The sequence below is a fragment of the Xiphias gladius genome, chromosome 21, assembly GCF_016859285.1.
Source record: "Xiphias gladius isolate SHS-SW01 ecotype Sanya breed wild chromosome 21, ASM1685928v1, whole genome shotgun sequence".
Lineage (NCBI taxonomy): Eukaryota > Metazoa > Chordata > Actinopteri > Istiophoriformes > Xiphiidae > Xiphias > Xiphias gladius.
In genome coordinates, this window is record NC_053420.1 from 26,467,212 (window position 1) to 26,494,973 (window position 27,762).

The 27,762-nt window shown below is 40.0% G+C and overlaps 1 protein-coding gene across 3 annotated transcripts in view; it reads right to left on the bottom strand.

Moving 5' to 3' along the window:
• The window catches only part of frmd4ba (FERM domain containing 4Ba), a 43,017-nt gene extending 27,886 nt beyond the window's left edge, over positions 1–15,131 (bottom strand). For all 3 annotated transcript variants that reach the window (XM_040115463.1, XM_040115462.1, XM_040115460.1), the window contains exon 1: positions 14,843–15,131. The gene's annotated coding sequence lies outside the window, so the exon portion shown is untranslated. The remainder of the gene's footprint in view (positions 1–14,842) is intronic.
• Between the last annotated feature and the right edge of the window lie 12,631 nt (positions 15,132–27,762).

Sequence of the window (27,762 nt, forward strand, 5' to 3'; positions counted from 1 at the left end):
GTGGCTGCTCAGACAGTGACAAACAGTTACAGTCAGTTCCCAGTTATAGAACTGTCCCAATGTACTCAGTCACCTAATATTACACAAACAAATAATAAACAAAATCGCCCATCCTGTCAGTCATTCATGTAATTGCGCGCAGCCCGTGCATGTTAAAGTAAGTGTAAAACCGCTCTGACACATACATGTTGGAAATGAAAAAAATTCAATTACCGCACCTATAAAGGCCGTGAACTGGGTTTACTAAGCAGTGGCAGGCAGCTGGGAAAGCCGTGATATATTATGGAAAATGGGATTATGGGCAAAATTGTTAATGTAATGAACACCATACCATGGAGACAATTTCATTCCTCTTCTGTCATACTATTGTTGCTGTAATCCAGCATTGCATGAACCGGATGATTCTATTTCTGGGAGGCAGAATTCATCATCAGAGACCCATCTGAAGGTACAGATGCGCAGTAGCCATACCCTCATAAACACAGACAGACGGGTGAGCCCGCAGCTGCCCGGAGTGACAGCAGGCAAGACAACCGAACGTATGGTGGACGCAAGCCGCTGGTGATCACACACATGTGTATAAAGGAGGGCAGCGTGTTCTGGTCCACATCATGTTAATACACAGGCTGCGGGGTTTCTGTTGCATCTGCAGCACATACTTCTGAGGTTAAAAAATGCCAGCTTCCCACTTACTTCAGATGGCTTTTCCAGAAACAGTTGGCGAGATGTCAAACAAGTTGCAACGAAGCAGATTGCTCTGGTAGGATCAAGAAAAGGTCAGTTCACTCAGGAATATGTGACTTACATTCAATATGCACTGACAACCTACTTTTATTAAAAAAATTGACGAAATAAATTAAATGATTTAAAATAGTCTATTCAATGTAGTCAATAATGGTTATTTTTCAACTTAAATGCATGCGGGCATTGTGTCTATTGAGAGCCACGAACACAAGCACACACATAAAGCCGAATGCCTGCAGGCGGCAGATAATCCCTGTTGGTTTCCACACTCTACACCGGGGTTTCCTTTGGGTTAAGATGTAGGAAGCGGCGATGACCTTAGCTAAAATCAATCTGCGGGAGTCACCGCTCGGAGAGGGCATCCCAGGGGAAATTGGGAATTAACTGTCTGCGCTAACTCTGAGAGACAATAAGTAAGCTATCAACTTGTCTCTTTACAAGTGTCCATGCCTCAGTAGTCCATCTCAAAACATGCAGCTCTGTAGAATCTAATAATACACTGTATGTTTAATATAATGTTTGTATATCACTAACATGCAAACCTTCTAATTTTTTGGCCATCTGGGGGCAGTGGAACAAGCTGTAAACACAACATCTGACATATAACAACTTATGAAGTTGATCTGCCTAACATGTTAGCAAACAGTTGCATATTTATACATCTAGCAGACGCGTACCACTATAAGCATTCATTTGGAGTGTTTCTGTCCCCCAGGTAAACTTCTCATGTTCAATTTTCTTTTCGTTTTGTTATGGTTTCTACCAGCTCTTGTTGGACATATCTGGCTCTTTAGCAGCAAAAAGGGGCCACTGTGTTCACTAGCTAGTCGCTAACTTTGGCAGTCTGGTGTTGGACATGTGTGACAGTGGGTTTATTAGTGCTTCTTGTCGGAAATCCCCTCCCTGCTGTGTCTGGAAATGATGCAGAGACTGAAACAAAACAGTAAAGTTGCGGGACATGAAACCAAATTAATTAGCAGAAAGACGCTAGAATGCATTGTTAATATAACAAAAATGTTAATTATAGAAGCTATAAACTTTGTGTATTAAACAACCAATTCAATAACCTCAAAATTAGGGTTATTTGTCCCCTGGATGACATCAAAATGACAGCTTCACACCCAAATGCTCTCAACTCTTGAGCCAAACAAGCTGGGTTTTCCATTTCAGAGGATGCATGTAAAACATGTCATTTTGTTTTCGGGTAAATATTATCTCTCATATAATATCTTTTCACCAGCAGCATCCTTTGCCTGGTTACTGCTACATGTACTGGCACCACGGCCGCAAACACCATGGCCTCACACCATGGTCCGTCGCCCTCTCTGCTGTCACTCTAGTGTCACTCCATTTCTCTGAAAACGTCATGTGCTGCACACAAGGCTCTGCTCACTTAAGGCTCACTCTTTTCAAGCTGTTTACATTCTCCCCTAGGCAAGAGTACAATCAATTGTTGTGGAAGTGCAGTGGTGACTGAGATATTTAGTGTTCATGGTGCAATGCCTCTTTAATGCCAGCAGATGGGGAAATCGAGTGGCACACACCCCTTGGGAACATTAAGAGGAAATACATTTAGTGCTGGAAATTGTGTGGTAATTTATGCTGTCTGGAGGGTTTTCCTATTACTTTTATGCCAATGTCATGCCCTTTCTCCTAAAATAAGGGCCTCATTTCACTTGTGTTGCCTGGATTGAATGTTTAATAAGAATACAGGCAGGCTGTTAAAAATTTGCTCTGTTCAGTCCCAGAAGTTCAGCATTAATAGGCCTAAATCTGTTGAGAATATTAGGCAGGGCATGATGGGGGCAGCCGTGCTGCCAAGATCGTCACAGTTCCCTGTCCCCAGGCTTATTTCAACATGGGATGGCAATTACCATGTACAGTAAGTGGTAGATTAATTGTCTAAAAGGGGAATATGATAGATCCTGAGTGGGGCAGGCAAACAGCTGTCATCCACACGGGCCTACAGCTGACGTGCCGCGCCACATACTGAGACTGCAGCTGACACCGTGAATGGAAGACATTCGATGAAGTACGCCTGACACACTGCACAACACACACACGCATATTCAGGATGGTTAACTTCCACTGATAATGTCCGTGCCTTACAGGACCCTGCCCACAGGCTTATCAGGCTTTCTGACCGTCACTTGTGGATAGAAATGGGAGCAGGTGGACGCAACTGTCAGAAATCTTGGTACTTGATGGGAGGAAGATTTGTAGTCATACATCATACATGAATAGGTCAAATTCATAAAACATGAAAGAGGGCCATCTCTGATCATGCATTAGAGTATGCCCCATCTTTTAAATGGGCTCTGCTACTGCAAGCCTCAAATAGAGTATGAGTATCCTGAAAATGAAATATCATGTATTCTCTGTTATCTTTCTGTTGTTTATTCTCGCCCTAAACACACTGCTGGCTTGTTTTTTATTTCCAGCTATAAATAATGACAAAAGGAAAGATATGACAACCATTTTGGTAAGTGTGAGGCTGCCATTATCCATCGTGACTAAAATTGTCACTGCATCTGTTTAAGAAAACACAATGAATCTTAATTACAGCCAATTAACATCATGTGATAAAGCTCCATTTCGCGAATGAATAGGAAGACAGAAAGCTTTTTGTGCGTGTTTAGGCGGTGCAGTCGAACCCGGCTTTGTGAGGCCAGGCAGGGGGTAGAAATTAAAAGAAGGCAGGGAGAGGGGCGAGGGCCTGGGGCTTCATGCTGCCACCATCCACCTATTGGCTTGTCGGATGTGTCTGGGGATTTGGGGCCAGCTCCTCTTGCTGTATGGGACGGCACTCAGGGGCACAGTAGAGGCCACAGGCCATGACAAACCGTGTGTGTATAACCCAGATGCCATGAAGAGGAGGAGGTGAGACCGGGGGAAGCGTGTGGGAGGCAGAGGCCGGAGTGTCAACCAGCAGCCCCACACTGTCTGCTGCAACAAAATGTTGCCCCGAGGGACTGTGGGTGCCCAGATTTGCCCAGACATTTCATAGAAGGAGCATAAAGCGCCTGTGTCATTAGTTTTCAATATCATAGCCAAGTGATGTAAAATATAAATGGTCACTCTGGACATCTCCACAGTCGTCCAAATGAAACAAAGAGAAATCAACATACATGAAGCAGAGGAGGGGGAGGGGAGGAGACACCACAAGTGAGGGGCTGTAACGAGCCTTGAGGCAACAGAAGGGGTGCAATAATTGCAACATACAGAATAATTTTAAATGGTTTGGCTTTTGAGATATGAAAAACTAGATATAATTCATATCATTATGATATTGAAAATATAAAAACTGATATCAGTCCTGAAAGAAGTAATAAAGATTAAGAGGGTTTCAGATCTACAATTTAGGAGCCAAGTAACAGATATTTTAAAAAAGATTGTGTTTTATTGTGTTTTATGTATATGTATATACACACACATAAATACCTACATTTACCTACATTTACATTAAAACCAAAACTGGTTGTCAACAGCACAAGGCTCTTTTCATTCAGACCTATGCTAGAAATGACTCGGTCCTTGCTCTGTAAATGTACATGATTTCCCTACAAGTCATGTAGGAAAAATTTAAATGAATTAATACAGTCATCTGTTCAATTTCCATCCATAATTGTGAATGATGCTTAGGGGAGACTGTGTGGAGAACCAGGAAAAGGTCACAGTCCATATTAGGCTTCTTAACAGAGTAGTTTAAGAGCCACGCAGCCAAAACTGAAACTCAACTTTTAAACTGCTAGCATGGCTAAAAACATAGGATATTCCCAGTTTTGCTTCATCATAAAGTTGTAACATCCTATTAGTGGATCTTCAGTTTAATTTCTGACATGTTGCGTATTGATTCTTGGTATCCGACTTTAGAACTGGGGAAATCGGACACCTGAAATCTATATTACCCTGGTTTAATGGAACTTTAGAACTGGGGAAATCGGACACCTGAAATCTATATTACCCTGGTTTAATCTGATACTGTACCAGAAATTGTGCCCTCATCACATGGAGCGATGAACTCTAAAAACCCCTGCAAGGCCTATCGCTCCCTTCAATTAAACCAATACATTTACCTACTGTATAGACACACAGAAGTGTCTAAATCCATTTTGCGGCTACAATCTGCAATTAGCTAGGTCCCAGCAGCTGATAGCTGCATTTAGATGATGTACAGTAATGAGACCCTCTGGCTTATCCCTCTCAATTCAGTTTACTGACTAGATATTCAGATCAGTTACATGCCCTTATCTGGGCAGATAACATGTGCCTGAAAAATCAAAACTGATCCAGATGTACTGTATGCTGAAAACTGCACTCTGCAAGCTAACAAGCTGTATAGACACACAGCAGAACCTGTGTGGCTCAACTAGACATCTCAAAGAGAGTGGTCTTAGAGGAATATTGCCACTTTCCTATCAGTATCAAACCACCAATATGGCAGAAAACCTCTATTTTTGTCCTGCTGTATAAAGCGGAAAGATCTCAATGGGCTGAAAGCTCTCAAAGGTTCCAGCTCTGTCAGAGCGGTTTCAAGAGGTGCTGTGATTTGAGGGAAGGGTGAGTTCACTGAGAATCAAGCTCTACCTATAAGTAGGTAGAGCTCAAGCAAAGAGCCTCAAAACTGGGCCTCTGTTCCTGCTGTTGCTATTTCCAATTCAATACTTTTACCGTTTAACCCATCGAATATTCCGAAACAGCTGCTACGCTGCAGATGGAAAATTTGTCTCATTGCTTTTCAATATTTTTTTGATTAGAAAGGACACATCATTAAAAAATTAAGTTTTCAACTGTAAAAATATTCTCAGAGTTGCTGTGGAGTTTTTATGGTAAAGTAAAAGACAAAGATCCTGCAAAAGAGGTAAGGGAGAGAAATGAGGCAGAAACTGAAAAATATGACCAGATCAGACATACTGAAACTTAAAGCTGCACAATTAATATTTTTATATTAAGAATGGGTCAAATGAATATATGTAAAATGAAAGAGAGTTATCACCTGATGCTGCAGTTCCCCTGAGAGGAAAACACATAAATGGCCCCAGGGCCCCAATGCAAGACATAAAGGGCCCATGATGCTCCGGGGCAAAAAATAAAATACAGTTCACAGGGAGAAAAAAATATCATGCTTAATTTTGTGTGGTACGTACTCCTGAAAAGATAAGCCACTGTAACTGGCAGGTTAAATGTCACTCAATCTCAATCACATGTTTAACTTGCCTGACCTTATTGTATTGCTTTTATGTATTTGCTGTTTTTCAAGTCCTGCCTTGACTGGAAATTTATTTCAGCTGCCTTTGCAGAAATGTCTGGAAAGAAATATGAAAGTGGAGCTCAAAAATACAAGTGCAGTGGAAGTCTTAACGAACATTTACTAAAAGGAAGTATTTGCTACTTTAAATTCTTCAAATAGTAAAAAACTGAATATTCACCAAAAGCAATCAAATGTTATCCAAATAAAGCCTAAGCCTATGGCACTTCATGTCTGATCATTCCTCTCTTATGTGTCAGCTGGTAACTGCTAGATGATTATGGTTTTAGTGCATCTTTCTCTACCGTGCTACGCTCCAACAACAACACAAATACAATTAAAAAAAACATTGAAAATGTTGTATTCCCGGGGCCCATGGTACTTTAATGCGGCCTTTCTCACGGCTCACGTCAACCTCATTTCAATTCGCAGCAGGCTGCTGTTTTCAGCAAAAAATACTCAAACCCACTGTACACCACCTGCCCAGCACTAAATGGCAGAAAGACAAAGTTAGCAACTACAGAGTTAAAAAAGTGAAAAGTCTAGCTAGAAGGAAGGAGCCAGACAATTTTATCAGGGGTTGGTGGAGACCAAAACTGAGCTAAAAGGAAAGTGAATATTGGACTTGGCAACACAACTCCAACTGTTTGCTGAATGTGTACATAGGCAACTCCTAGCTAACGTGTTCACCACATCTGTAATAACATATCATATTGATATGTCAGTGTGGTCTTTACAGATTGTTCAACTGGCGCCCAGTGGCGAAAAAAACAATAAAGTTTAACATCACAGCATGAGGCCAAATCTGCTCTTTACAGTTTTTTCACTTATCTCAACAGCTCAGATTTCAAGAATCTGGAGTGAAGTAGCATCAGCTGAAAACAAAAACTACTGTTATCTACTGAAATTGAAATATTTCTTTTAATTTTCTGGTATGGTACTGATACCCCTGTTCTGATAATAGTGGCAGCCTTACAGTAGTTTGACACCATCTGTGTCCAGATCAGTTACCTACATGCACTGTAAAAGCTGTGTCTGGGTGGAATTAGTATTACCAGGGGATGCCTGTAATTTCATTTTTGCCAGCCACAAAGATCGTCAGTCATCTGGACACTTAATCAAGTTACAAGGGTTCCATGGCAATCAACAGACGTGCCGCATAATGTCAAACACAGTGAAGTGATAAAGGGTTAACCGCTTCAGCTGGCTTCATATCAGTTTGAGTTCGATCAAAATAAAAATTTACATAGAACGTAAAATAAAAAATTATTGATTTCTCCAAAACTCAAAATTTGTCTAAACTGTGATTATAATTTGCAATTTGCCTTAAAATAATAATCTGCTGTATATTTTCAACGTGAATTAATCAATTGTTTATTCTTTTGACCAGTCGTTTAGTCTATAAAAGGTAAGAAAATAGTACCAAATGTCCATCACAATTTCCTATGGCCCAAGGTAACATCTTGAAAGTACTTATTTTGTTTGACCAGCTACTGTATTTTCAATTTACAATTAAGTAAAACTGAAAAAAGAAGCAAACCCTCACATTTGAGAAGCTAGAACCATAACAGGCAACGCAACATAACAAGCAATTTGCTAGTAAAATGACTTCAATGATTAGTCAAATGTCAAAATTCATTAGATTTCACTTGATCGACATGTCAATTAATGAACTAATCTTTTCAGTAGCACTGTCAAGTAAACATTTCCAAACCGAGTCTGGTTTGAAATATTTCTACTGTATATCAATGCATTTGCACACACGCTAACACCACCATTAATTTTACCCTGTCCAACCGACCACTGCCGTCCCCTGGCGATACACTGTTATCTTTCGTCCCAGTGTGCTTGACACCTGTTACAACTGTGCCCTGCACACCATCCCCATATCAGCTTGCTACCGGGCCACACTGTCCTGACATCATTCACTTCTGCCCACAGACTATAGCTAAAGGGGCTAATGTTGCTGATGGACAACACAACTCATTGCTGTCTTGAGGGAGCACGTTTCTGTAAATGTGACCAATCCAGCTAAATGAGGCATGTGTGCTGCTGTGACAATAGAGTACGGTAGAGTAGGGGAAAGGGTATACACACACTCATACCGGACAACCAATGTATTTCAAAAGGAAGAAGCCAAGCATCTTGGCAACACAATGCGACTTTGAAAGGACCTCTAGATCAAAGATAGCTTTTTCTATTGCATTATAGGGTTTCCTTTCACATGGTTTCCTCGTCATTGTATTACCACGCACCTACATCTTTCCTCCATGTTTCTGCTAACGTGCAGTCTCTCTCCGCGGCTCTCTGTCCCTGTCACATTGTTCAGCCTGGCCTGTCTGAGTGGACCGGCGGGATGCTCGGTTTTGGTCCTCGGGGCAGGTGATAATGACTTTCCTTGCCTCTCCCTTCTCCTCCTCCTCCTGATCCCAAGCTGCAGCGGTGAAGGTGACTGCAGCTGGATGATTTCTTTCTTTCCAAACTGCAGGGGATACGCATTTGAGGGTGAGCGGTGTCTGATCTATAGATCTACAGTGTGTATGTGTGTGTGTGTGTGTGTGTGTGTGTGTGTGAGTATCGGTCTAGGTGGGGGTTGCTGGTTTCCAGGATTAACCCAGTAAAACAGGAGACTCACATAACACTCCATTAATGATGAATGCTAGGCTCTAGTGGGTAAGCACATATACAGTCTCCATCTCCATTGTCTACAACACTGCACATTAATAGCTCTATATTTATAACTATAAATCCACTGGCAGTACAACCCAGACTAAATTAACTAATTGAAGCAAGGTTTGAAAAATGAAAAAACCTACACAGCAACTAAACAGGAAATTACTTTGAGGGGGGTTGTGAGGCTCAGAGCCTCATATATTCACAGAAGTTTCAAGTGTGTCTCTTTAACATGCCTCTATCCCTTCTGGCACTAAACGTGTGAAACACTCACTTGGGGTTTTAAGCGTTGAGCAATATTGATCACTGTGGATCTAAGGCTGTGGGGTACGTCTGCTGTACAAGCACGGTTGTTGTTGTTTTTTTCAAACTCGACACCATGCACCTCTCTATTTGCGCCTGAGAGGGTAATAATAGCAGCTCCGGCCCTTTCCGTCCACCTCCCCCTCCTTTACCTTCGACACTCTCACAGTGCAGGGAGTCTCATTCTGGTCATTACCATTCAGGCTTTGGAACATCCCCTCTACATAATCACCTTACAGCTCTCCTGGTGTGTGTGTGTGTGTGTGTGTGTGTGTGTGTGTGTGTGTGTGTGTGTGTGTGTGTGTGTGTGTGTGTGTGTGTGTGTGTGTGTGTGCATGTGACCTTTGTCACGTGTATTCAAGAGGAAAATAGGAAGAAATGGAAAGTGATCACGATAGGGATGGATGGATGGATGGATGGATGGAGAGAGGCACACAGGCAGCATAATTACGGCGAGGACTACCCCTCACTTGTTCTTTCCAAAATCTGCTAGACGAGCCAACAGCAGCACAGACAGAGAGAAAGGTGGTAGAGGGCTTTGCTTTTGCTTTGTTGTTATTTTCATTTTCTCAGCCTCACAGCAATTACATCCCAGTCTGAGAGACATACGAGGAGGAGGAGGAGGCAAACACAAACAAAGAGGGGGATATTCTGCTCTGGAGTGTAACGCTGCATACATCTGTTGGGTTCATGGCCCCCCTCCACTGCCGCAGGTGGTGGATGAACCCACCAAGAGGAAGGTGCTCCTTGCTACATCTCACCGATCAACCTGTGCAGTAGCATCCGATATCCTGATTTCGGAAGTCTTATGAATACTGAGAGCTGGATAAACTAAGAAATCCAAAAAAAAAACGCATTTACTTTTCCATTCCTTAAAAAACTCTCCTACTCTGTTTTAATAATACCTTTTTCTTAACCTCACATACTGTAAATGTGGCAGGTGAAAACTCATAGCAGGAGATTTAAGGGTTCAGTATGCTTTAAACGGACACATATAAAAGACAAACGCCATCATAGCAAGGATTGAGATGCGATGAAATGTAAAGACGAGGATAAAACAGAGCACACTTTTGCTCAGTCTCTCCCCAAAGCCATTCATAGTGTTGCACTGGGTTATACATGCAAAAAGTGACAGAAGTAGTTGTGTGGAAAATGAAAAAAGGAAGTTTAAGAGTTCAGTTCCTGAATGCCTTCTCACTTCTGCACACCTTGGCCAAAGGCTGAAGTAAGCGTGCTTGTGGAATTGTCAGTTACAAAAGATGTCAGATGCAGCCTCCACAATACTTATGGGGAGTTTAGTACGTTTAGTATGCTGCTCGCCAACAACAAGCAATAAACAATACAATAAACTGAGGCCCCTTAAAATGAACACAATTTCAGTTATTGTGGGGCAAAGTAGGATTGGTGAAAGGTTGACTGTTTATTATCACTTAATCCACCAATTATTTTCTAGATTAACCAATGAATTGCTTGCTCTATAAAACATGAGAAAATACTCCTAGAGCCGAGGGTGAAGTCTTGAAATGTTTTCTTTTGTCTGACCAACGGTAAAATTCAAATATTTGGCATTTTTGCTTGAAAACTGACTTAATTGATTAATTGATTATCACAATAGTTGCAGATTCATGTCTGTCAACTAATCAGTTCATTGACTAATCGCTGCAGCTGAAAATGTATCTGTCTAATGATATCTTGGGCTTGTGATAACCTGTGCTTCTGTGTCTCAACGCAGTCTCTCGCTGACATGTTTCTTTCATTGGTCTTTCTGAAAACATCAAACATGTTCCTGGGGTTTGCTGTCCCTATTCTAAGATAAATGATTGACATGATATCCACAAATGCTTTCTGCGACTGTCATCTTGCCAACTTTCTAGCTGTAATCTCTGCTAAAGAACGTGACCTTTAACGCAGAACAGTGACGGGTTTATGGGAATTTGACATACATACATAAATTAATGCATTACATTGTTTCTTAAAAAATGTACCATCCCTGTCCAGACAGATAGACTGAACCACATGACATACTGATCAGTAAGAATATGTTGCAGGGATGTATTTTTAGTAGATAAAAGTCAGTGCGATTCTGGAACAGCACCCGGGAGTTCTGGTTTTACTTCGGCTTTGTATTGAGATGTCACGGGCTAAAACGCAACGCAGGATCCTTAAAATATTCCTTATGAATATTGATTTTACCATCTTCAGTTTGAAATATTGTTTACAAAATAACATACTGTATGTTTTGTAGGAAATCATTTGAAAGACTTATTATAATTAATTATTCTTGGCATTAACATATAAGCAGCTGCATTTTAATTTTCACACTTGAGAGACATTACTGTGTGGATTTAATGAAACACAAGTTAAACATAGTTTACTATTTGCTTTCTGTCCAGCATTCCCATTAAAACAGTTGTCTTCACAATGGGAAAATGATGATGTATCACCAACTAACTGTTTTACCTAATTTTTATTGGTTGTTGTACTGGTAAAACGTATGCACTGTTGGAATTGTGATTAATTTCCCCACTAAAATTCCCCTGAGACAGGGTGCTTTTACTCTGAAGTGCCCGGGTCAATAGCCACTGAAACACATGGGTAACCTATAAATCCATCCTAGTGTCCATTCTTTAAATAATTCATAAGGAGGTGAGCCTGGGCGCTGCATTTTGAGGGGAATTTGTGCACAAACTGGCAAGCGTCTGTCCTTAAACAGATTGGGGCTTGTTTTAATGCAGTCTCTTTCATCTAAATGACATGGAAACTGGCTCCCAGAGGTATTCCCAACCAGCTGAGAGTTACTCTCCAGGGCTGATGTTACTTTTTTCTGCTTTATTCTGAAGGGAAATACACAGAGAACATCATACATTACCACTTTAAAGAACCAAATCCCTTCAGAAATCAAACAAAAGACAACAGTAATTTTTGTCTCATCAAACTCTTTGCACGTTGGATTTCTTGTATACAAGAATCGTTAATTTTGAAACACAGAATGAACGCGATATGTTTCACAATGTCTGTGGTTTGCTTGTGAAACTAAGGTCTAGACTCTTTGTTTTATTCAGGATGTCCTGTCTGAGGGGACAAAAGCAAACTTGAAACAAGGAAAAGAGATGTAGCGTCTGTCGACTGCTGAGCTGGTTCACAGCCAGCGAGGGACAGATTCCTGTTGACACAACTTTCAGTGTGAACCGCGTTTTCAGTGATTATCTTACAGAAGGCACCAGATGCACTGAGGACATTTAAAGCAAACATAGGACTGCAACATTTGTGAATAAATGTTTTCTGGACCAAATCATTTTCACTAAATAAACACACAGCCTCTTCACTCTGATGTCCCCTCTGGACTGGGGGTCTGAATTGATTTCCACGGTAGCCTGTAGATTACTGTTGACCCACAAACACATTAACTAGAAAAGACTCCAGTGTCTGGCCCTGAATTAGGCCTCCAGCAGCAAGCCTGTTTACATTTATTAAAGTGCTAATCCACAAAAACCATGTTTTTCAAATTTGGTGTTTTTTTTTGGCATTGCACTTAGGTACCACCTGTGAAAGAGTAATGTGACATCTTATTGCTTAGATAAGGTGTAAATTAAAGCGAAACTATTAAACTTTTGAGAGAAAAAAACACATTCTTCGTCTTACAAATGAAAAGTTGAATCAAAATACACTATTCAGAATTTGCTGCTACAGCCTTACTTGGTCTGGTGTGACCAGTAGCTTGCGGTGGCCAATGTTAACTAATGTCGGCAAATTTTAGGTCTTGCTACGTAACGCACACTACTGATTCAGTTAGCCACTTGTGGCTTAGCATTTAGCTAGAATGCAAAGCTACTGTTTACCTAATTTAGCAGTGGCTGCTGTTCAGCAAAGGTAGCATAGTCTTGCTTGGGGACACTCCACCACACCACACACTGATGATCTCATCTGGGTCATATTGTAGGATGCAGTGTTTTTAGTGCTTAACTCAGTCAGTCAGGATTTCTCGACCCCTGCTGCATTACCCACTGACTGACTGAATCTGTCTCTTGTGAGTCACCCGACCTCATGGAGGTGCAATACTAAATCACTGGAGCCCCGTTAAGTTTCATTTTTTTGTAATGTCCGTCTCTCCTCTGCTTTGATTCTGAACAAACTACATGCCAGAGACTTTCCTCCCATGAAATACCAACCAGACACCAAAATTAAAAGCTTTCATGACTTGATGTAGGTTGATTTTTTTTATAAAATAAACATGTACATTGCTAACTCACACTGTTTCCTGCAGATCAAAACCAGCACATGTAAAGTGTATTCATTTAACATGCAAGGATTCCCATTTAGATTCTCACCTGCCACATACCAGACTTTGACCAAGAGTTTGATCTTTCTGTGTGGAGGAAATCTGTTGTCAGAACTAGTCTGGCAGGACCTTCTTTTCTAGCGTAAGTGTTGAATTAGATGAACCTGCTTGACAACAGTATCGCATATCCTAACTGAAAAATGCGCTCATTCAAATCTGTGCAGAGAGCGTTATAATGAAGACTTTGTGGGAAAAAAAAAAAATGCTGATGAATACCTTTTAACACAAAACAGGGGCTTGGAAGATAGGTGGTGGGAACGCATCATCCGCTAAGGTCACACTCCCCAGGTGGAAGGGATGTGGTGTTTAATCTTGTTTACCCTTGTATATGGATAAGGTTGTTAATGGCCCCTGGTTGGCAAATGACTGCTATCTGTGTCGAACAGCAGCGTTGGAATATTCTGTGAGGGTTAATAGCTTTATTGAATCGGAAGCGCTGACCCCATTAAAAGCAGCTGAACACCCTAGACTAAAGTCAACACAAAGCAGCGCTGCCTTTGCATTTTGTTTGTGTGCGTGTGTGTGTGTGGGTCAGAAAGAGAGAAAGAGAAAGAGACGGCACATGTTGCTCTCATGAGGCACAGATTCAGTATAGTCACCCGCACAAACCAGAGCTGTGGCTTTGTTCTATATCACTCACATGCCTCCTGTCACTGGGTTTCCTCATGCCAGGCCTGCTGCGTGTCACAACAGACAAATGACACTGAGGAAGAAAGCGTCAGACCGCATTAGTTTTTATGTGTATTTCGCAGCTCTGTTTAAAAGTATTCATTTTGGGATTGTTTTTTTTTTTCCGTCCTATTTTTCATGGTGTGAGGTGACAGAGGACCCATACAGGATAGCGCATGGCCGCCTCGCCATTGTTTGTTTGGTCCAGGAAACAGGATACTCACACAGAGGATAGCAGACCAGCTGACCGCAGAGCCAGAAAGGCAGGAGAGTCATTTCTACTTTTAAAAAAGAAAGATCAGAAATACAGGCTCTTATTTTTCTCCCATCCTTTCAGACGAAGAGGCCTTCCAGGTTGTCACTCAAGTGCCCACACTCCCCTGCCAGTGTGTTGAAACTGCCCCAATCACCCTTAACACCATTAACAACTCCACTACCGACACATTCCTGACATGTTGACATGTCAACAGCTCAACAACCAGCTGACTCTCAGTCTGAAAGAAGTCAGGTTAAAGTCATACAGAACAGGCTATATGTGATTTTATGGGAGGCGGGGATTCATTTATACTCAAACAAATGAACATGAAATGTTTTGGACTGGTGTAATGAACAAGCTCAGAGGACTTGCTCCTCCACAGGAATTGTGGTTAAAATGCATCTTTTCAAGTACCAAATAAGAGCGAAGTGAGCAAAATATTAAAAAGAAAAAAAGGGGGGAAAAAAAGGGCATGATAACAAGTAGAACCGTGCGATGCCAGAAACGCTGTTACAGGTGATCACACAACCGGATATTGTTTTACTGTTTTACTAAGGAACTTACTAAGGAAAAAAAAGCTCAGTTCGCGTACTAATTCTACGATTCTCACCTTGAGTCTTTTGTTGTGATCTGGTGGCTCCCACTTATTGTCCGTCCGCAGGGCGCCTCAGCCGGCACCCGTCAGTCAAATAAACAAATCCGCCTCTCCCCCAACAAGACGAGAGTCTCGGGATCGGACGCTTCGTTAGAACGAAAGAAGAGCTGGTTCCGCGGGGTTCATCGGAGATGGGAAAAGTCGCGGACGGGGAGCTGCTGTCCGTTCGGCATCGCAATAGCCCTGTGGCCGCGCACTCCACGCAGTCGGCCCCATGCAGTCCCACTCCCCGCCTCCTCTCCGCTACCCTTCCGCAGGTTTCGGGACGGGACAGGCGAGTTCCCCCTCCGGTGCCGCTGCTGCCCTGGGCGCGCCGCCGTTGGCCAGTGGAGGAGCGCTCTCTGCCGCGGACACACGCCACTGCCGGGCTAGAGCTCCGGCTTAGACGTGCAGGCAAGTTGTGGTTCTTTCGCACGACAGATGCGCAGCGCACAACGGGAAAAGCCAGCTGTCCCCAAACCAATACGCAGCTCGAAGGAGGCTGGATGCTGGGCTCAGTTCATCACTCGACCAGACACATGACTGTAAATGAATGCTAATATTGTTCTGTGTCTGATGGATGTATAGAAAGACAAGTGTTGGCTAACACATTTGCTAAACTTCACAAGGTGATAATATGTCAAAGTGTTTACAGCTTTTTGCACTCACCACAAGTATTGCAGGTTTAAGTACTATTGTTATCATTATTATTTTTACAATGCCCTTTACATCTATTATACTACCTCTTATTATTTATATTATTATTAGGTTATTACATAGCCTAACAGACCTTCTGTGAGTCAGTGGACCTTTAATTCTACTTTAATATCCAATAACAATCTTCTTGTGCTCTGCTGACATGCAGCTACTGGACCCTGTCATCGCTCCTATCTATCCTATCCATCATTTTTTGGTGATTATTTCACAAAGTACTGCGAACGTTAATAAAGAAAAGTTCCTAGAGAAGTTAGACTTTGAATCGTGAACCATTGAAAGTGGATATGGATGGGTGTACCTGTTTGTTTAAACATTCCACGTAACATTTTGGACACACTGTAGATCTTTCTGTGACTACACTGTAAGGGGAAGGAAAGGAGTGACACACTGTTTTGGCTCCATGGCAGGCTGAACAATGGAAAGGCCCACTAATCCACAAAAACTGCAGGGGCAAGGAAATGGGAGGGATGAAGCTGTCCAGTTTATTATAAACCAGTTGAACCAAGTATCAGGGCAGCTAGGAGGTGACGCTCCCTTGGCTATCTCAGCTGTGCATGCACGCAGAGGAGAGAACGCAAAAAAGAAAACAAAAGATGAGCCTTCATGTCTGGGCAAAGGCCGGTTGTGTTACGGGAGCAAAATGCTTTCTTCAAAGCCTAAATGAGCCACCCCGGGGACAGCCCCCATCCCCCTCCTCATTTGTGAGGATTTCTGCGAGCCCGTGATTAGGCTCACCCCGGTGCCATGTGTGCACCAAGTAGCCCCCCCCCCCCCCCCCCAAATGCACACCAAATCTCTGCTTTGCCTCAGCTCCAGTCGAGATTAGCCCACTAGCTATTGTTCTGATGACACTTCAAATAAGCTGTACTCTCATTATGATAATACAAAGACAGCACAGCATTGCATTGCTTGGCGAGTTTGAAGAATAAAATATGTGTAGTAACCTCTGGGATTTGGTTCATATAAACAAGCAAACATTAAAAAGTACTGAAAAATAAGCTAAATGACCCCGCAAGCCACGATCCTAATGAAGAAAACTTTTTCTCACGAAGATGCTAGTATTTATGTTTTTAATAACTCAGAAGTCATCGTTTGCCCTCATTTAATCAACATGAACTCAAAACCTCAGGTTTTTAGGCCAAGTTAAACAACTGCGAAGACCAGAGAGAGCAAACAGTCTAAGTGAGGGGACCTTTGTTTGTGCAGAGGGAGGAAACTATGAATTTTAAGTACAAGGGGATTATGTTGTGCTCGTGGAACAGATGTTAACATGGAGAGGTCTACCCTCCAGAGAGCGGCCCCTGACAGGCACACTGTCCCACAGTTACTGGCCCATTGTCAATGTGCATCCTCTCCTCTGAGTCTTTAGTTGCATATTGCCCCCACCCCCTCCAAAACAGATTAGCTCTGCCCCCTTCCATCGGCCTTGACCTTGATGGACTGGTAATGTCATCTTCTTTTGTGCTTTGACAGACATTAACTCTTGCCAACTCTCATGCTTCTTTCTAAAGCAAACTTTTGTGCATTCATGATTAGTTGAGATGAACAAAGGATGGATGACAAGAAGTAACATCAACAATAAGTGAGCACTGAACCCTCCGTCCCATCTCGTCTTCTCATCAGACTTCTAAGCAGGTCAGCTGTTGTGCTGTTGTCCTCGTGCCACCAGTCTTCATTCTTCTCGATAGCTTGGCCATTTCAGTGTGTCTTTAGTATTTTCCAGGTCAGGGTGACTGAATTCAGTAGGTCTTCACTGTGCATTACCCCACCCCCCAATGGTTCTTCTTGTGAAAATATGGGGGGCTTTTTCTTGAAAAAAACTGCGGGCGGGAATATGTTGATGTGTAAAATATTAGTGATACAGCCCACAATCCAAGTGCCATGTAGATGTATAATGTACAATCACTTGCTTAAACCTATGCAGTTCCTGCCAGTAAAAAACCATGGCTTTTCAAATTTTTTTTCAACTGCCCACTCGGTTTTTCACTCATTAGCCTCAACTGAACAACTCAACCCCCTTTAGTTTCCATGCCTGTTACGCCTGTCAACCTTTCTTGACAGGCACATATGCAGTTTACAGTGATAAGGCAGCTTTACCGCATGCAATTTCACAAACAGTTTTTGAAACCATGGGGCCTTTGGGTTCACTCAGAGGGGACAAAAGCCGACTTCTCCTGTCAACCGACAGCTGCAGTTTTTGTCGGCAACAATTTACCAGTGAAAACATATGTATAAGGACACGTGCCAAGTAAGATTTGTCTACAGGTGACTTCTTGGAAGAGAGCCACCTGAACACACCTGGTTTTGAAAGCTGCAGGCACTTTTTTTTTTTTTTTTTTAATGTGTACCTTATACTACGTTTAGGTCTACTAACCCAGTGCTAGATATGGCTTCATCAGTAGGAATTTTTTTTTTTTTTCAACAAGACATCGCGATTCAAAATGTGCCTGAGAGACAAGTTGAATGCCTTGCTTGAAGGACCTTCTTGGGGGCTTATCCTGTAAACGATAAAAATATGTTTCAATATTTAATTCAAAGTTGTATCTGAAAGTAGGGAAAATTTGCTGAAATACAGCAAAAATCATCTTTGAACAAAAACTTATTTAATATCTATTACTTCCTGAAAATTTCCTAGTACTGTAATCTAAATCATCATGTAAACATTAAAATGAAATCATAACTACAATTGGCTTATTCTAGCATGACTTGTGTCATCCTTGATAAACCAAAAAAGTTAATTACCATGGATGTAAAATTCAACTGTACTTAATTTAATTATCTTTATTTCTTCCCCTTTATCTATATATTCTAATCTGTGTTTGGAAAAGTAAAAATTTCCTGAATGCAATTTATAACAAGAAATATGTGCGTTTTTTTCGGAGCTGTTCACATGTGTATCTTCCCTGTTTGACTTTGCCTCTGCTTTGTAGGGCTGCTGAGAGGTCCTCGAGTCCGTGTCCTCAGGCGTTCTGACTCCTCACAATTTTTTGGTGTAATTAAATTATTGTGCAGTGAGAGTTAAAGGGCAAACTGCACGGGATGTGTAGGACTACCGTACTGAGACGTGTCATTTCCCGGCAATCAGGTCTCATGACTTTGACTTTTCCTTTGAGTGTTCACCTCAAAACATAATGTGCTCACACAGTGATAGAATCTAAAAAGTTAGAAGGGTTTTTTGGGGTTATCAGCTGGAAAGGGGCTGTACGTCACCAGGAAGCTGGGTAAGGACACATGAGACCAACCAGAAGACACCACGGATCTGACAAAATATTAAATATACTGTACTGAAACCTTAACCAGCCTTTTTCACAGATTTGTTTTCATTCTTTTCAATTTAGAGAATCATTTACTTTTTTATGTTTTTCATATTTTATAGTATTTTATTACATTTATCAAAACTGGCGGTGGGGCTTGTAAGACTTCATGTAGAATTTGCCAGCACAGATTTAGTAGACTTATTCTTGTGTAACTTGTGTCACCATATTTTTCTAATATATTTATAAAATGTCCGAATCTCAATTCCACTCACAAGGGTATCGAGGCCACTTGTCTGTAGTAAGTGCAGCTGCTTTTATGAGCTGTTACAGTACCACCATGTGGAGCAGGTGGTACTGCAGAGAGGAGAGTTTCAGACAGCTTCTGTTTATTTTTCAGACTTTTCTCTAATCTCTGCTTATTTCTTGTAAAATACTGACGTTACCCCCTTTTAGCCATCAAAACACAATTCATAAGAATAATATGAACACATTGTGAGAGTGGAAAAACACTCAAGAGGATACTTTTCAAGCAAAGAAAGGTTGGGAACCACAGTATTAGATAACTTTTTTTGGTTTTGGTCCCTACTATAAAGGAGACAAATAACATTATGTACTGAGAATTATTAGCAAATGTGAATTATTTTAATGAAATAAACTAAAGAAGTTCAAAGTTAAGTTGACTCTAATTGTGATTTTGCTTCTCATTTGTCTTTGGCATCCTCTGGCAAACATTTTCAGTTAAAGCAATAACCAGCTGAAGAAGCCACATGTGGACTGTTTTATTGAATGAAACATAAAGTTGAACCCAAAACTACCCAATGTGATTGTGTCCCTCTTAACAGCAAATACTAACTAACACAAACCAAATTTTCTGTGGAATTACTGGAGCAACCAAGCAGCCACACACAGACTTTAACTTTAGATCACAACCAAAGTCTGGCAGTATTATTATCAGTGCTTGGTGTTATATGCACGTGCATGCCTGTAAATTTAATATGCTCCTATTTTAAGGTATCTTTGGCCCTTCATCAAGGTTACATATATTTTCTGGCTATAATCAGACACTGAAGTCACGTTTGACTGTTTGATGTTTGATTAACTTTTCTCTGCTCTGTCATATATAGTTAACATATACGTATGGAGAGTGCATAGCACCAGTGGAAACATGTGACTAATCCATAAAAAATGACAACAGTATGCACTGTGTCAAAATATAACTCACATCTATTCCACAATTTCACACTCATTTGAAAGACAAAGGAAAGAGCATAACATTTTATTTCTCTGACACGACAAGGAAAATACAGCAACACAACATGGAAAAACTATTGCCTCATTGACGTCAATACTGTATATGTTATTTATAATCAAACCAGACCTTAAAATCAAGTTAATCGTAAGTGTTTTACAGTGCACAGAGAGAGAAAAAAAAAAGGCGAGGACAATGGAAAATTAAAAAAACAAGAAGTAATTTGTCAATTACAGTGCAAACAGAGAAAACAAACTTCTATAGAAATAGAGCGTGCTCTGTTGGTAAATACACTTATTTGCTGTTTTTCCGGGAGTATGAAAAGAGAAGTGATACCACTGTCATGTCTCTGTGTTGGGTACAGAGCTGGAGCTGGGATGCAATTAGCTTGGTTAAACGTAAAGACTGGATTCTTGAGAAGTCAGCCAACTTGAGTATTTCCAGAGTTAAAAAAATATCTTTAACTACATCATTGTTGACTAATTAATAAATTATATATAATTTGTTTTTGTTCTGCACAAATAAAAATGTAAAAATGACAGTTTTAGGGGGAGTTACACGCTGGAACCTTAGTGAACAACAGCCAGGTGCACTGGCTTCCCAGCGTCTTGTCATTGTGATGAGGTTGAGGCACGTAGCCGGAGACAGTCTGCACATAAGTATTGGGTGGACAGATGAACTGTTGCTCTTCAAAAAAATTTGTACGGACTAGCATGTAACACACCCTTGACAACCACAAATTGTCATTTTTACGTTTCTGTTATTGTACGGATTAAACAAAGAGATACATGACGGTAAACATCTAAGCCAAGAGCTGGGCCAGCTGTTTCCCTCTTCTTCCAGTCGTTATATAAAGTTAGTATAAATGCCTCCCGGCTCAGTTTCTGTACTCAATGCACAGACATTAGAATTGTTTAATCTTCATGTCTGACTCTTGGTAAGAAAGCAAAAAGCAAAATGTTGAACGCTTTCTATAAATGCTGCAAACTAGGGCTGGGCAATATGACCAAAAAATAAAATCAAACTTTTTTCCAAACTTTGGGATTCACGATTTTAGTCACTTTCTTTTCTTCCCTTCAAAATGTGGGAAGACTAAAACATGGTTGAAACATTCTGTTTTTTTCGGTCTTTGTGTGCAAGAAGTATGAATAATAAAAGACCTGCACCATTTGCCTGTCACTGTTACAGTACGTACATCCATTTTAATAATCAGTTTCATAACAAACATGAAAATCAACACTAATTAAATTGCTTCTGCTTTTTGTGTTTCTTGACATCAGCATGAATAAAAGTTGAATCTATACACTGTTTAGTTGACTCTTGTAGCTTCACCTCATGTAGCCAGATAAAATTTCATCGAAAGCATAAAAAGAGAGCACAGATCAGTGTGAAGTGTCTTCTTTCAGTCTGTCCCTCTCGTAGATTTGACTGTTAACGTCACTAAATAGCCAGAACCCGCTAGCCACCCAGCTAGTTTAGAGAAACACGGGAATGTCATGACTCGAGACAGCCAATGTAGACAGCTATCTTCTGTGTTATTTTTTCACTGAAGTAACCTTTGTGTGCACACTGTAATAACCACGTTTTGACAACATAGACATTTTACACATCATGCAAAAACTATAATTTGAATTAACCAAATTTATAAATAATAATACAACAGAATTTATTTTCACTAAACAGGGTCTAGTCTCTAGTGGTAGGTCACCTGGGTGTTGACGTTGTTACGGTGAAAAACGATAAGTGTTTGGATAATGTGACTTAATGTGAACATATAGATGGAGAAAAAAATGGGACCAAGCACCGAACCTTGGGGGACCTCACAACAAATGGGGGCTGGGGATGAAGAGTAAAGTGGAGGATTTGTTGGATAAATATGAAAAAAAACATTCTATTATTTTCTGTCCTACTTGAATATTTCTGGGAATATAGCCTGTCAGTTAGAGACAAAGACGACTTGTGTCACTTATGAATTACAGTATAGCACAACAAAAATAAGCTTGCAGGCTCACAATGATGGTTTTTATGAGATAAAAAAAGGATCAGATACATAAGTGACCAAAAATATATGTTTAGGTGTTAGTTGGTAGTATTGTGTGTAGACCACACGTTAATGGGTTAGATAATTAGGAAAAGGAAGTATTATCTGCACTATTATGCATTAGATCCTGTGAATAACTCATTATCCTGGGGAAAGAACACGAGATGTTGCTTTGAATTGACCTTTTTGTGTGCAGACAACTGGCCTTGTAACAAATCGCATCCTCGCACATTAACCAGCAAAATTAATTTCTATGCCTCACCCAGTCACGGAGCAGAGAGACACAGTTGGGAGTCTCATTCACTGAATCCTACAGCAGGCAAAACACATCTGACAAGCCAATTCTTCTTATTCCTCACAGCATGGGCCAGGCATTATTATTATTTGATTTGCTAAGTGGTGATTTTGGCTGGTAATTAGAAAGGAGGAAGAGTGTCCCAAAACATATATTCACCACTGAGAAAACAAAATCATTTGAAGTTAGTGAAGTTTTATGTTGCACAGCAGGATAGCAGACCTCAGAAAACTCTTTGAAAAGTTTAAAAACTATGTTGATAAACTAGCAAAAATAGGTCTGGGACTACTGCTGTGTTGTGAAATCCTTTGTGAAGGTATTCAACAGTCTCTCAACTCAAACAACTGGAGGAAGGTGATGAAACTGTCTAGAAAAAATAGCCCCAATTTTAGAGCTAAGTTTCAGCATGGAAATGGCTGAATCACATTCCATGCTTCCTGTTTTCAGAGACTGCAAGAGCTGTGCTACATTTGCAATCTCTGAAAAATTTAAGCTTCTACAGAAAAACTGAGGTTAGTCTTTCATCACATTACAACATATCACAACGTTCCATATGCATTCATACAAGTAATAAATTAATTGAAATCCTAAAACACAACATTCCAATATAATATTCATATGGGTCTGATATACGAACATGAGCAAACTCTTATAACTAGAGACGAGACAAGGCCCTCTATTGAAAATGAGTTGAACGAGGAAAATGACCCTGTGGAATAAATATTACGGTTTGCTTCGTGCTTCATGCTGGTATCACCACTGTGTGTAAACGCTCAGCAGACACAAAAGCACATCCATTGATTACATTTATTGTGCTTTTCATTTTCAGTGCAGTTACTCAAGAAAGAGTGACAGGTCCTCACACATAGGCATAATAAGATTCTGAGATCATTACCCATTATTATTGATGGGTAATTTGTAAATTAATAATGTTATGCTGAAATGGATATTTGCCTCACTTTATGCTGTTGTTACAAATGTTGTTTCAACTGATTTAAATTGCAATAATTCAAATGGGATTCCACGAGAGACTATATCCATACTACTGTCATATTTCTGCAATATTGCTGCAGCCAGGATATGCTAGCTTATTAGCAAAAAGAATGGAAGCAGGGGGAAACAACTAGCATGGCTCTGTCTAAAGGTGAAAAAAAAAAACAACAAACACCCACATACCAACACCACTAAAATTCACTAATTACCATGTAATATCTTGTTTAAAAAACACGTCACAATTTAATGTAATGTATTATTAGTGAGCTTTTGAGATACTAGTAGGTGGACTTTGTTACATTCTGACAAGTCAGCTGCTTCCAGTCCTTATGCTAAAATAAACTAAGCTAACAGATTCTGGCTGTAGCCTCACATTGATCAGCCACAACATTAAAACCTGAATATATATATATATATATATATATATACACACACACACACACACACACACACACACACACACACACACACACACAAACTTTTATTTATGTATTTATGTATTTATTTTACTTTTCTAGGATTCTGAGGCTTGGATTGGGTTGTGTTTTAAATCACTTGTGGGGTAATACAGAATCTTCAGCATAATTTAGTAACGTATTTTTGGCCAAAAACAGTTGTGGTGTTTTAGATACTTTTTGAGAAGCAACTCAACTACAAAGTCCTTTGTTTTTCTTCAAAATCACTTTCTCTTTCTTCCTCTCTTTCTTAGGGCTGTTCACACTTTTCTCCAAATACCCACTGGGTACAGAGGTGGTCCTGCAGACACTGAGGTACTGTTTAAACCAAATAAAACCTCTTAGCTAAAATATTCTATAATCCACCACTCATTTAGCTCCACTCACCATTTGCAGTGAATGTAGATAGTGTGCTAGATTACTGCTTCTGTTGCAAAACAACGGCACTGCTAGACCTCCTTCCTTAAACCAATATGTCCAATTAAACCACAAATGGCAAGACATCTGGGATTCATCATCGTGTCAACTTGCAAGTGAGACATTATTGTGTCACACCAGGAAGTCCTGACATCCTAAAGCAGTTTAAAAGGACCTAATTCCTCAAACCGCAGCAATAGTGAGGCAGGAACCCTTGAATCGCTGACAAACATGAAAATAAAAAGGTAAGAAACCTCCTTTTTTTAAACTTATTTTGGACATTCATGCCTCTTCAGGTCACAGATGTTGTTTCTTGCATTCCCATATGCCTTTTCCATGTTTAACTGATGTATGTTTATGAGACACTGGACAAGTGTGTTATACTTCAGCTCCTAACATTTCCACATCCCAACAATTGACCACACATCAGCTGTGTGTCTTAGCTACACATGGATAATAATCATTTTCACTGGCCTCCTGGCCTGCAGGCTGTAGAGAAACATCTTCAGTGGTTGTCACAGAATCAGCAGTCAACAATTTTACAAACAGAAGTAAGTGGGACCGATTTTGCTGTAGACACAAGGAATATACTCATTAAAGCACAGCATGTCAACATGCATATGACCTAAAAATACAAATATTAGTGTGTCAAGCCGCTGCTGTTTGGTCAGGAAATGCGACTGGATACAGTAGGTCAGTGTTCTCCTTGTTTAGTGAAAGCGGGAGCAGTGAAAAGTCAACAATAATCCAATTAGTTCAGCTTGATGTCAGCTTATTGATCTATTTGTTTATTTGGTTTAGAAATAGTAGATATTTGGTTTTGAAGCTTAAGTGACTGACATATATCCTAATACAGATTTCAGGAACTCGAATATTACCGGAGTGGATATGAGTACAACATGACTCACGCTATTGGTCTTTTTTGGCCAGTTAATTCTGCTGAGACAAATGTTTTCATATACTGTATATGTTAACTTTCTATTAACATTATTAATGAATATAAATTTAAAAGTAAACTGTGTAAAAACTGTGTGTATAAACTGTGTTTTTATAATCTTTAGGCCTCCGAGGATACGTGTCAGTTAGCTATTTAATGTTAGGTCAAGGTCCTGTCAATACATATATACGCATTCTCATTACATTTACATTTACATTTACTCATTTGGAAAGTGCGTTTATCCAAAGCAACTTACAAATGAGGGATAACACTCAAGCTTCAGTACAACAGGAAACCTTGGAGTAAGTACTAAATCTGTTCAATAAGACAAAGTGAAAGGAGATCAGGTAGGGCAGTGCAGTGAAAGTGCACAGTAAGTGCGAGTAAGGCATGTTAGGTTGTTAGAGGTGTTAGGAGGAGGAGGAGCTCTCGGAAGAGATGGGTTTTGAAGAGATTTTTGAATATAGAAAGGGACGCCCCTGCTCTGATATTATTTGGGAGTTCGTTCCACCATCAGGGAACCACAAACAAGAACATTCTGGAGGGAGATTGCCTTGTGTGTAGGGATGGCCAGATGCCAGACGATGTTGGAGCAATGGCCGAGAGGGAGCATAAGACTCACTTATGCTTACTGCTTAAATACTGAAAAAGGGAATTTTGTGAGGTCACTTAAAGTGCAAGTGTGCAGCTTGCAGGCAAGAGAAGACTTACACAGGAGAATCATAACATAATATCATGTATTGTATACAGCAAAGTAAGCAAAGTATACTATAAGGCAGTGGTTCTCTAACAATTTCTGTCACGCCCCTTAGAGAAACCAAAAAAATTCATGCCCAGACCCCACAACCATGTAAAAGCGATTTAACTTTTAATAATACTGAGATAGTGACTAATAAAATAGATATGTTAAAGATACCCTCTGGAGTTCTTGACTATTAGTTGCACTGTGAAGTAATGTTTTTATAAGTACAGTACACTTTTGTTTTGTATTGTGAATGTGCGTAAGGATGCATATGCACTTGTGGGATCAAGCAGGCGACACAATGCATATTCCTGCTTCTGCTTTCATGCAGTTCTGCTGATCGACAGTTGGTGGCGGTAATTTGCTAAGAAGCAGTGAATAAGAATATAATATAATATATATAATATAATATAATATAATATAATATAATATATTTATTTTATATGATATGATAAATTAATTTACTTTATCATGTTGCACATCTGCCAATTAACTTCACATTTGTGACTTTGGAACAAAATTTGAAAACGTCACTTCTTACTGTTCAAAATATCTTAAATTGACTTATTACTTTTGTTTTTTTGCGTGTGTGTGTGTGTTTCTGACTTTTTTCATCATTTATAGATTCATTCATTTCAGCTGTGCACTCCATTGTGTGGTAACAGTGTCTCTTAACACCATACTCAAAAATACAACCATTTTAGTCCGTGTATCTATCATTTTTAAGTATACATTTTTATTATGTGAACACAATAAGCTGTGTTAGAATTACTGTGTACAGTAGCATGCAGTTGGAGCTCAGTGGTATTTGACTATGACAGATAATGCGAAATACTGTTTTAGATTGTTTAAGTTGGCTCACAATAAATTATTGGAGCTAATTCAGAGGCAAACATAGCCCACTAAATCGTAAGTTGGTAAATTACAGTCAAATGACATTTTGTTGATTTAACAGTTATTTCCACAAAGCCTCATTAAGGTCATTTGACTACTACTAAAAGTCAAGCATCCAAAATTCAAGTGTTAAAATGTGGTTTTACTGACTTCAGTATGGATCGAGGCCATGACTGATGCTGTTAGGTCAGCTGGGCATGCATCGTTACAGTTCTCTTTAAAATGGGATTATCACCCATTGTTAACATACATTCACTGACCTGCACAAGCCTTATTTTGAAAAATTAAAATGCATTATTTTCTCATGGTTACGGAGGTATTTCTAAAATACTGTCAAAGAATAACTATTATAACTAATTATTTATAACTAATTATAGGAAACTGTGACACTGCATCAGCAGTAGCATCAGCCTCTGCGATGACTCAGTAAATTCTGCCTTGATGTTAACTGTTAATTTGTGCCCAAATATATTTTGTATAGATGATTCAGACAAATGTTACAGTGAAATTGTATTTTTTCTTGTAACATTGTAACATACCTTCAATTAAATATTACCATTATTATTATTATTAGTCTTATCATTGGCCCTATTATTATAATTACTACTTTTATTATTAGTCCGATTATTATTATACATCTTTATGTGGAATCTGTATTGCGCTATGCTCTCTTTCCTCCCTCCTTCAGTAGAGTGGATGTTTGTTTGCTCTTTATCTGTCAGTGGTGGTGACAGTACATATTACACAGCACCCCTCACAGTTACTGCTCTCTGTTATTGTTTGGAGAAAGTTAACTAAATTTATTTTCTAATGTTTCTGCGTAGGTCTTTTCTGGGGAAAAGAGTCTCCGGGCAAAAAAAGATGCATCAGAAATAGATATTCATGGAGAGTTATAGCCA